The 10,189-nt window shown below is 44.9% G+C and overlaps 1 pseudogene; it reads left to right on the forward strand.

Moving 5' to 3' along the window:
• The first annotated feature begins 6,129 nt into the window (after nt 1-6,129).
• On the forward strand, nt 6,130-8,821 carry LOC102917758 (elongin-A pseudogene; annotated as a pseudogene).
• Nucleotides 8,822-10,189: the final 1,368 nt, after the last annotated feature.

A 10,189-nucleotide genomic window follows, 5' to 3' on the forward strand; every position in this document is an offset into this window, starting at 1 on the left:
TCTCTCCCTCTTCTTCTTGTTCTCTGCATTTCTTCCACGCAGATGCTTTTCCTTCCTACACGCCGCAAGAGCCTTCCAAGCCCAAGGCCTCTAGATTTGCTATGTCCCCTTTGCCTCTCCCTTGGCATGTGTTTGCATCGGGTTCCACTCAGGCTTCCTGTTTGCTCTCTGTATCTTGGTCCTGTCTGCTCTCAGAGCGTCCTGTTTCTGTTCTCTGTGGCATTTACAATAACGTGTAACATTCTTGGCTATTTGCTCACTTAATAAGGATCTTTGCCTTCTGGAATGTAGACTCTACAGCAACAGGAAATGTTGTGTTGCTTCCTTCTGAATCCCTGGACTCTAGAACCACAGCACATGGAAGTCACACCAAAATGACTGTTTCCGGCTGGTGCTCTAGTGCCCTTTCTGTTGCTACGATACAACATTCTGATCCAAAGCAACTTGGAGAAGGAAAGGATGCATTTCACCTTACAGGTTACAGCCTGTCATTGAGGGAGCCGGGGAGAGGGTACAAGCAGAAACTTGAAGCAGAAACCACGGAGGAACACTGCTTGCTGGCTGGCTCTTTCAGGTTCATGGGTTAGCTAGCTTTCATACACAGCCTACGACCACCTGCCCATGGAATATGGTGGGCTGGGCCCTCCTAGCAATAAACAGTCTGACAAGTGTCTCTGTGATCTCCAACAGTTGGACAGGCTGGGCTGGAGAACCCAGGATGACTAGACTCACAAGCCTGACATTGGTTAGAAGTTTGGGCTCAGCCAAGGCTATCATTCTGGTTATCTTGTGTCGTTTCTAGCATGACGGTGTTAGGGGGGTCATATTTCTTATCTGAGAGCTCAGAGCTTTTAGAGAGAAAGCCCAAAGACACCCAGATGGCAGCTACTTGGGAGAAATATCTAATTTATTTTTAGGATCAACTGAGAACTATCCAGAAGAAAAAGTCTGAGTAAATGTTTGACGTATAAGAAAGATAATGTATTATCCTTGTAAAGAAACCAGGTTTGGCACTGAACAAATCTTGACCTAGGTCCTAACTCAGCTGTGACCAACTGTAAGATCTTGTGAAGAAAGCTACATGAAAGAAAGTCCTATAGTTTGGCCATGCCAAGTCTTGACCCCTTAATGTGCCAGTGTCAGGGGACGGGCCATTTTCTAGGTGACAAGGGTCATCACCCTTACAAGCAAGTTACTATCTTCTCAAGAGATTGAATTATGTCTCTTCAGGCTAAATTATAGTTCTGTGGACAAGAGTGAGTCTCGAGGGACTAGATCAGTCACCACAAGAGTGAGTTACTTATCATGAAGCAAACCTGCCCATTATTTTGGCTCTTTCTTCTTGTCAGCTCCGAACCTTCACGTCACATAGCACACACTCCGTTCTAGTCACAGCTGCCTGATCTCAAACTTCCCTGCCAACAGAATCATGAGCTAAAGTGTAGCTTCTCTAACTATAGGTTGTGACCTCATCTGGGGGTCGTGTGACAGAATGGAAGTTGTCAAAAAAAATTGGGTAGCAATACAAGTTTCTGAACATGCAACCAGCAAAAACTAATTCAAGATCAAATGTGTAGTGTGTCTGAGGTGCTCCTGGTGGCACTCACCTGTGCTGTGTCACTGGGCTTTGATGCAGCCACGGCTCTGAATTTTACCCTGTGCACATTACCACACCACACAGTGACAACAGACACCGCCCAGACACCTCTGCTCAGACTCGAGAGACCGTGGCACATCCCGATCTTCAGTGTTTCCACAGGACGTGAAAAGTTTCCTGCTTCTCCAGACAGGTAATAGTTTAATTCAGCAGACAGTTTCAGTGTTTTCCTGCCGTGGGCCTCAGCATGTATCAGATTAGTATGATTTGGAATTGTGTTAGAATGTTTAATTTTTAAATTTTCTGGTTTAAGTTACTGATATGAGGTTTGTGATGTGGGGGGGAGCACTCAATGAATTCTAGCTTGATATTAAGATACAATCTCCAACGATGTCTGGTTTGTTTCTAAATTAGTGTCCTGTAGTATCAAATATTCAGCCAAGAATGTAATTATTGTGTAAAAACAAATGAGCACACACACAAAAAAAATGAGTACACTTGTCTCAAGCATGCAAATTTGCTTTCATCTTTAAGAAATAAAAAAGATCATGATACCAAAGAATGGCTTAAAAATACAGTCTTTTTATTTGTATGCCTGTTTTATATGCTTGTATATCCAGTGCCATGTAAACATTTCTTGGATGGAAAAGGATCATAAATGGAAAAACATCAAGAAGTCTTAAGTACAATTCTAGCCTCTGGCACCTTGTTATAGCAATACAGAATGGACTAAGGCAGAGGTTACTAATACCTTACAAGGTGTTATGAGGTTTAAATTTGTATTTGTAAAACAATTAACCCAGTTCCCGGCACATGCTCATTAAGTATCATGATTATTGTTATTACTCTTATTATTTGAAGTGTTGAAAAGTAGGGCCGGGGGAATTACAGATCATGATTGAGAATCTGAATTTATAGGATATGGTGGTATTTTATTTGTACTGAAATGTGATTTTAATTGTATGTTAATAAATAAAGTTGCCCTGGGGGTCAGAGCTATTAGAGCCATAGCAAGAGCATGGCGGTGGTGGCATACACTTATAATCCCAGCACTTGGTAGGCAGAGCTTGGTAAGTCTCTGTGTGTTCAGGGATACAGACAGCATTGGAGACACACGCCTTTAAGACCTGGAGGGCTGTACAGACAGGCAGTGACAAAGCAGTCACGTGTTTGGGTTTACAACAATGAGAAGACAGAACAGAAAGACTATATAAAGACAAACACACAGGAAGTAGCTTTCTTTCGAAGAGGTCTCTTGGCTTAAGAGGCTAGCTGCAGCAGGCGGTAAGGCTCTTAGCTCTGATTTCTTGGCTTTCTTCTTTGCATTGGTTCTGTGTTTCTTATTTAATAAGATGGTTGGTTACATCTACAATAGGAGTTTAAATACATGTCTACTCACACCAGGACATACAGTGGCTATTTCTTTTAAAGCTCTTAAGATCATTTCCGTGCAGCTGGAGACAGAATGTATTCAACAAATATTTGCTTATTGTCCCACTAATTTTTATCCTTTCTATAGAGAAAGGGTAGTTATAATTCCATTTAGTTCACTTTGAGGTAAAGGAGACTGTGCCTGGTGAGTAGCAAAGCTCCTCTACAGAATGACTACTTGATGGAGAGCTATTTTGTGTGACTTTTATTTCATCTTCTTTTTGTGAGTGTTGGGATTTGAACTCAGGCCCCACATATGGTCAGCATGTGCCGCAATGACCCATACCCCCAGTTTGGGCCACATTATCATTTATTATTCATATTGCTCATGCAGAGTGACCAGCTCTCAAACTGCAAACAATGTCATGTATAATGAAACTGAAGTAACATCAGAGGGAAGTGACCTACTGTTGACTAGCCTTATCCATAAAAGAAGTGGTTCAGATAGATTTTTTTTTCAAAAAATTTTATTACATTTATTTCGTGTGTGTGTGTGTGTGTGTGTGTGTGTGTGTGTGTGTGTGTGTGTGCATATATGGAGGTCAGAGGATAACTTTTGGGAACTGGTTCTCTTCTTCCACCATAGTGGGTTCTGGGAATCGAACTCAGATCACCAGCTCCTCCACCCATTGAAGCCATTTCACTGGCCTCTGATATACAATTTGTTCGCTCTCCTTTCTACTGCTCTAAAAAGCAACAGTGATCCCAAGGGCTCATTTTCAAAATGAGGGAGAAAAGAAAATCACAAAGTCTTTACTGAATCTTCCCCTGCTAAGTTCACAAGCAAAGCAAAGAAGACAGAAAGCACTTAATATCTCTCCCATGAAACTATTTTAAACTGCTAACAAGATACCAAGATGGAGGTGAGCTGGGGGAAGTGAGATGCTGAGTGAGGAAAATGGCGGGTTGGAGTCTGTGGGAGAACTGCAAGATTCATATATAAACAAAGCAGAAAGATGATATTACTATGTGCTCCCCATATCTGGTTCTTAAAAAACAGAAGCAATCCATTCCTGGAACTCTGATAGGAAGAAGGTTCCAGTACGCAGGTCAGCCAAGGGGCAGCCAGAGAACCTTTTGCTAACCCTCCCAGCTGCCTGGGCGGAAGGGGGGTGGGGCGCGCTTACTTTCAAACCCAGTCTTGGCTACAACATATAGAAAGAGGACTTCTGTGTTTTCCAGAAAAGAAATGTTACCCTCAAGAAGACAAAAATCTATCTGGCTGTTGTGAAATTAATGTATAGACATAGCATAGTTAAGAATAATGAATGAATGCTGTGTTGTGTTTTAGCTAATAAAGCATTTTCGTGTGTGTGTGTGTGTGTGTGTGTGTGTGTGTGTGTGTGTGTGTAGGTATGTGTGTGCATGTGTGTATGGAGGCCAGAAGACAATTCTAGCTATCATTCCTCAGGTGTTGGCTATCTTCTTTTTGAGACAGGGTTACTCACTGGCCTTGAGCTAGTCAAGTAGGTTAGAAGACAGCCAGGGAGCCCCAGAGATACACCCATCTCTGCCTCCTCAATGCTGATGAGTGTGTACCACACCTGGATTTTTTTTTTCCTTTGAGAACCCCCCTTCCTACCCTCTGTCTCTCTCGTGCACTCCTTTAAAGAAAAGATCACATTTTCTTGCTTGTAAGGCAAGCACTTTGCCAACTCAGGTTATGATCCCCTGGTAGTGATGCATTTTCAAATGACCATATAGCTGAAAAAACACTGGCTGAGGTGAATTCTCCGAGGCCAGCACAGGACTGTGTGAGGAGCCTACAGCTACATATTTTATTTCAATGAATTTATTTGAGCAAATATCCATGGGCTGTGTTACAGGCACCATGCTAGGTGTAGGCAGACTGCAGAGGATAAAACAGACAAAGCTCTTGTCCTCAGTGACGTCAGAGGCTAGTGAGACCAGAATCATGTACCAGTGTGCCGGCTAGTTTATGTCAACTTGATACAAGCTAGAGTCATCTGAAAGGAGGGAACTTCAATTGAGAGAATGCCTCCATAAGATCTGTAGAGTATTTTCTTAATCGGTGGTTGATGGGGAGGAGCCCAGTCCATTGAGGGTGGTGCCATCCCTGGGTTGGTGGTCCTGGGTTCTATTAGAAAGCAGGCTGAGCAAGTCATGAGGAGCAAGCCAGTAAGCAGCATCCCTCCATGGCCTCTGCATCAGCTCCTGCCTCCAGGTTCCTGCCCTGACTGTTTGAGTTCCTCCTGTCCTGACTTCCTTCCATGATGAACAGTGATGTGAAAGTTTCCAAAGAAACCTTTTCCTCCTGAAGTTGCTTTGGTCATGGTGTTTTCATTGCAGCAATAGCAATCCTAACTAAGACAACTGGTAATGTCTTAATGAACAGCATGCTCTGTTTTGGGGAAGGAGAACACATGATGAAAATCTGTTGTATGAAATTTTTTCAATTAAAAATAAAATAGGAAGGAAGGAAGGAAAGAAGGAAAGAAGGGAAGAAGGAAAGAAGGAAAGAAGGGAAGAAGAGAGGAATGAAGAGAGTTAAGATCATGGGACCTGTTGATTTCCATGTCTGTTACATTCTGGTCAGTACTGACTTGAAACTCAGCCTCCCTTTCATTGTTTTTAATTAATTAATTAATTTATTTAAATTACACTCATGATATTCATTAATTACACTCATGATATTAATCACATTTGTGGTATTCATAGATAACATTTGCAGTATTCATTCAAATATATATATATATATATATATATATATATATATATATATATACACACACACACACACACATATATACATATATATTTTAAATTTTAAATGCCGAATGTCATTTCTTGAAGGGGGGAGGAGGTCTTAAATACAGGCTTACAGCACAATGGGAGGACCCTGGAGGGCAGAAGTTCACTACTGATGTTTTACAATCTTGCACCTAAGCTGTTAAGGCCCACTATTCAGGATACATAGACAAGGAACTTCCCTTAAGCATTCAGGAGGGTGGAACCTGGCAGGGAATTAGCATAGGGAGGATATCAAGGTCAAGGTCCACAAGCAAGGCAACAGTTACCCAAAACGGGGGCCAGGGCCCTACAGGTCCCCCTTTTATTAAAAAATGAGCTTCTGGAGTTCCGGCGAGGAGGCCGCGCCAGTGACAGCGATGGCGGCGGAGTCGGCGCTCCAAGTTGTGGAGAAGCTGCAGGCGCGCCTGGCCACGAACCCAGACCCTAAGAAGCTATTGAAATATTTGAAGAAACTTTCCATCTTGCCTATCACAGTAGACATTCTTGTGGAGACTGGGGTAGGAAAAACAGTAAACAGCTTTCGAAAACATGAGCAAGTGGGGACCTTTGCCAGAGACCTGGTGGCCCAGTGGAAGAAGCTGGTTCCTGTAGAGCGAAACAATGAAGCTGAGGATCAGGATCTTGAGAAGAGCATCTCCCGAAAGCGCCCTCGAGATGCTCTTCAGAGGGCAGAGGAGATGGAAGGGGACTACCAGGAAAGCTGGAAAGCCTCTGCCAGCCGGTCCTATAGCCCTGAGCACAGACAGAAAAAACACAAAAAACTCTCAGAGCCTGAAAGGCCTCACAAAGTGACTCACAGTCACGAGAGGAGGGATGAAAGGAAGAGGTGTCACAGAGTGTCACCACCATATTCTTCAGACCCTGAGTCTTCTGACTATGGCCATGTTCAATCTCCCCCACCTTCCAGTCCACATCAAATGTACACAGACCACTACAGGTCACCAGAGGAGGACCATGAGCCCATCATTTCACACCAGAAGCCTGGAAAAGTCCACAGTAATACCTTTCAGGACAGACTAGGGGTTAGTCACGAACGACACCTGGCTGAGCACCAGGCGAAAGGGGATGTAAGCCAAAACAAGGAGCACAAATCTTCCCACAAGGAGAAACGCCCTGTGGATGCCAGGAGTGAGGAGAAGGTCTCTGCCCTGGGCAGAGAGAAATCACACAAGGCCTCTTCCAAAGAGGAACACCGAAGGCTACTCTCAGGGGACAGTGCCAAGGAGAAGCCACCCTCCAGTGTTGTCAAGAAAGAGAAGGACAAAGAGGGCAGCAGTCTCAAGAAGAAGTTCCCGCCTGCCTTGGAGGCGGCTTCAGATAACCACTTTCGAAAGCCCAAACACAAGGACTCGGAGAAGAGCAGGTCTGAGAAGAGCAGGCCGAGGACGGACGGCTCCGACTCAGGGCGGGGGGGCGGAGACCTGCTCCCCAAAGCCAAGGAGAAAGTTCCCAACAACCTGAAGGAGGGCAAAGGAAGAACTAACTTGGATCGAAAGTCACCGGCCTCCCTCCCTAAAGTAGAGGAGCCGGACGTGGATGACGAGTTTGAGCAGCCCACCATGTCCTTTGAGTCGTACCTCAGCTATGACCAGCCTCGGAAGAAGAAGAAGAAGGTTGTGAAAGCTTCAGCCACAGCACCCGGAGAAAAGGGCCTTAAAAAAAAGGACTCTAAGAGCATTAGTAAAAGCTTGAACTCAGTTCAGAAATTACCCAAGGTAAACGAGAACAAGTCAGAGAAGGTGCAGCCAGCGGGAGCCGAACCCACCAGGCCTCGAAAGGTCCCTACTGATGCGCTGCCGGTGCTGCCAGACATCCCCCTACCCGCCATACAGTCCAACTACCGACCCCTGCCTTCCCTGGACTTGATTTCTTCCTTCCAGCCAAAGCGAAAAGCATTCTCTTCACCCCAGGAAGAAGAAGAAGCTGGATTCACAGGACGCAGAATGAATTCTAAGATGCAGGTGTATTCAGGTTCCAAGTGTGCCTATCTCCCCAAAATGATGACCTTGCACCAGCAATGTATCCGGGTGCTGAAGAACAATATCGACTCCATCTTTGAAGTGGGAGGAGTCCCCTACTCTGTTCTCGAACCTGTCTTGGAGAGGTGCACACCTGATCAACTCTATCGAATAGAGGAATGCAATCACGTACTCATTGAGGAAACAGATCAGTTATGGAAAGTTCACTGTCACCGAGACTTTAAGGAGGAAAGACCAGAAGAGTATGAATCCTGGCGGGAGATGTACCTGCGGCTTCAGGACGCCAGAGAGCAGCGCCTACGCCTGCTGACAAACAACATCCGCTCTGCACATGCCAATAAGCCGAAAGGACGACAAGCAAAGATGGCTTTTGTCAACTCTGTGGCCAAACCACCTCGAGATGTCCGACGAAGGCAGGAGAAGTTTGGAACTGGAGGAGCAGCTGTCCCTGAGAAAGTCAGGATTAAGCCAGCACCTTATACAACAGGAAGCAGCCATGTTCCTGTCAGCAGCAGCAGCAGCAGCTTCCACTCCAGCCCTGAGGAGGTGGCCTATGACGGGCCTAGTACCAGCAGTGCCCATTTAGCTCCAGTGGCCAGCAGTTCTGTTTCCTATGATCCTAGGAAACCAGCTGTGAAGAAAATCGCCCCGATGATGGCCAAGACAATTAAAGCATTCAAGAACAGATTCTCCCGACGATAAGTAGGACTTGCCTTGGAGGTGGAGTCTGGGAAGCAGGAACACAGGGACAGTGGGGACAGTGGGGACAGGAGGGACAGGAGAAGAGGATGTCCACAGAAGACCCCTAGCTTTTGTTTGTGGAACTTTTGGCCTCTGACTCCTGCACAGTAGCAGGAGTCTCCCTATGCATTGCGCCCTGCACCCTGGCTGGATCACACTTCAGATTTCTGAAGAGAGTATGAAGCCTCAGTCATACTGAGACTTTAAGGTCAATTATACTTTTATTGCTAATTAGCATCTTTGTAAACTATGAGACATAGTTTTAATTAATAAATATTGCCCCAGATGTAAAAAAAAAAAAAAAAAAAAAAATGAGCTTCTGAGCCGGGCAGTGGTGGCGCACGCCTTTAATCCCAGCACTCGGGAGGCAGAGCCAGGCGGATCTCTGTGAGTTCGAGGCCAGCCTGGGCTACCAAGTGAGCTCCAGGAAAGGCGCAAAGCTACACAGAGAAACCCTGTCTCGAAAAACCAAAAAAAAAAAAAAAAAAAAAAAAAAAAAAAAAAAAATGAGCTTCTGACTTGGGTTGTGTGGGACATTAGCAGGTCACCTTACCCGTCATGGAGACGCCTGCCCAAGCCACACAGGTGCTCTGTCTTAGGTTGGTGAGTGCCCCCCAGGTATTATCCGTTTCTGAATACTCATTATCATACAGGCTCAACCATGTGTGAGCTGCAGAGTTAATTGCTGTCAAGGATCTCAAAGTGGCACCGGGCTTGCAATCTGTGTGTTCGATACAGAAAAGACCAACAGAGGTCCTATCTCACCCATAGCCAGTAGGCTAAAGGCAACTAAGCCATTCCCTTCCTTAACGAGCCATACTGTACGTTGGAGTCCTTGTAAGATAGTATCCCAAAAGCAACTGGAACTTGAGTTTATAAATTTATAATTTTCAAAGCCAATCGAGATGCATATAACTACTGAATTAAATTTATCATGCCCAATAGAATGAAAGATTAACTAACTGTAGTAGCTACTTTTGCAGCCAGGGTCTCCACTGTGCTAGCTATAGTAAGCAATTATGAAATGGTAATCCCAGAAACAGTAGGAGCAGTGTGCGCCATTGCTATAACAGCAACAGCAGCAATGTCAAATTCTCTTCTGGATTGTGTGGACATCCACTGGCATGGATACAACTCCAGTAACACGAACCGCCAAGGCCCATTTTTTCTTGATCCCAGCATGACTTTAGCTGGCAGCTCTTCTGGAGAATCCAATCTCATGGCTACAGTTCCTAGGCTTACATTAATGCTTGCCAAAGCTGGCCATATTGAGCTCTCAATCTCTACTGGCATCAGAAGGGTAGATTTTTTTCATGAAGACCCATTAGGTCTCTGTCATATTGGGGTTCAGCAGCAGCCACAGGGCGTGTTCAGTGCTCAGGAATCCAAAGAGGAACCTCGTTGTCCTGAGGAAAGACATAAACAGAACCCCGGGGCCACACCAACACTAGATAGGGTCTCCTCCACATGCTAGTAGAAAGATCCTTCCATCACTCCAGAGGGTGACTTGCAACAGGAGCCCTCCAGTGCTTATCTGCTTCAGATCCTCCAGCAGAATCCACCAATAAACTCCAGCAGAAACCACCGATTAAAAAAAGTTTAAAATATATAAAACAAGGGAAAGAATAGAATGATGAGTCCCTAGTTCTCCCTTTTTTTTTTTTTTTTT

This window comes from Peromyscus maniculatus, chromosome 15 (genome assembly GCF_049852395.1).
Source record: "Peromyscus maniculatus bairdii isolate BWxNUB_F1_BW_parent chromosome 15, HU_Pman_BW_mat_3.1, whole genome shotgun sequence".
Classification (NCBI taxonomy): Eukaryota; Metazoa; Chordata; class Mammalia; order Rodentia; family Cricetidae; genus Peromyscus; species Peromyscus maniculatus.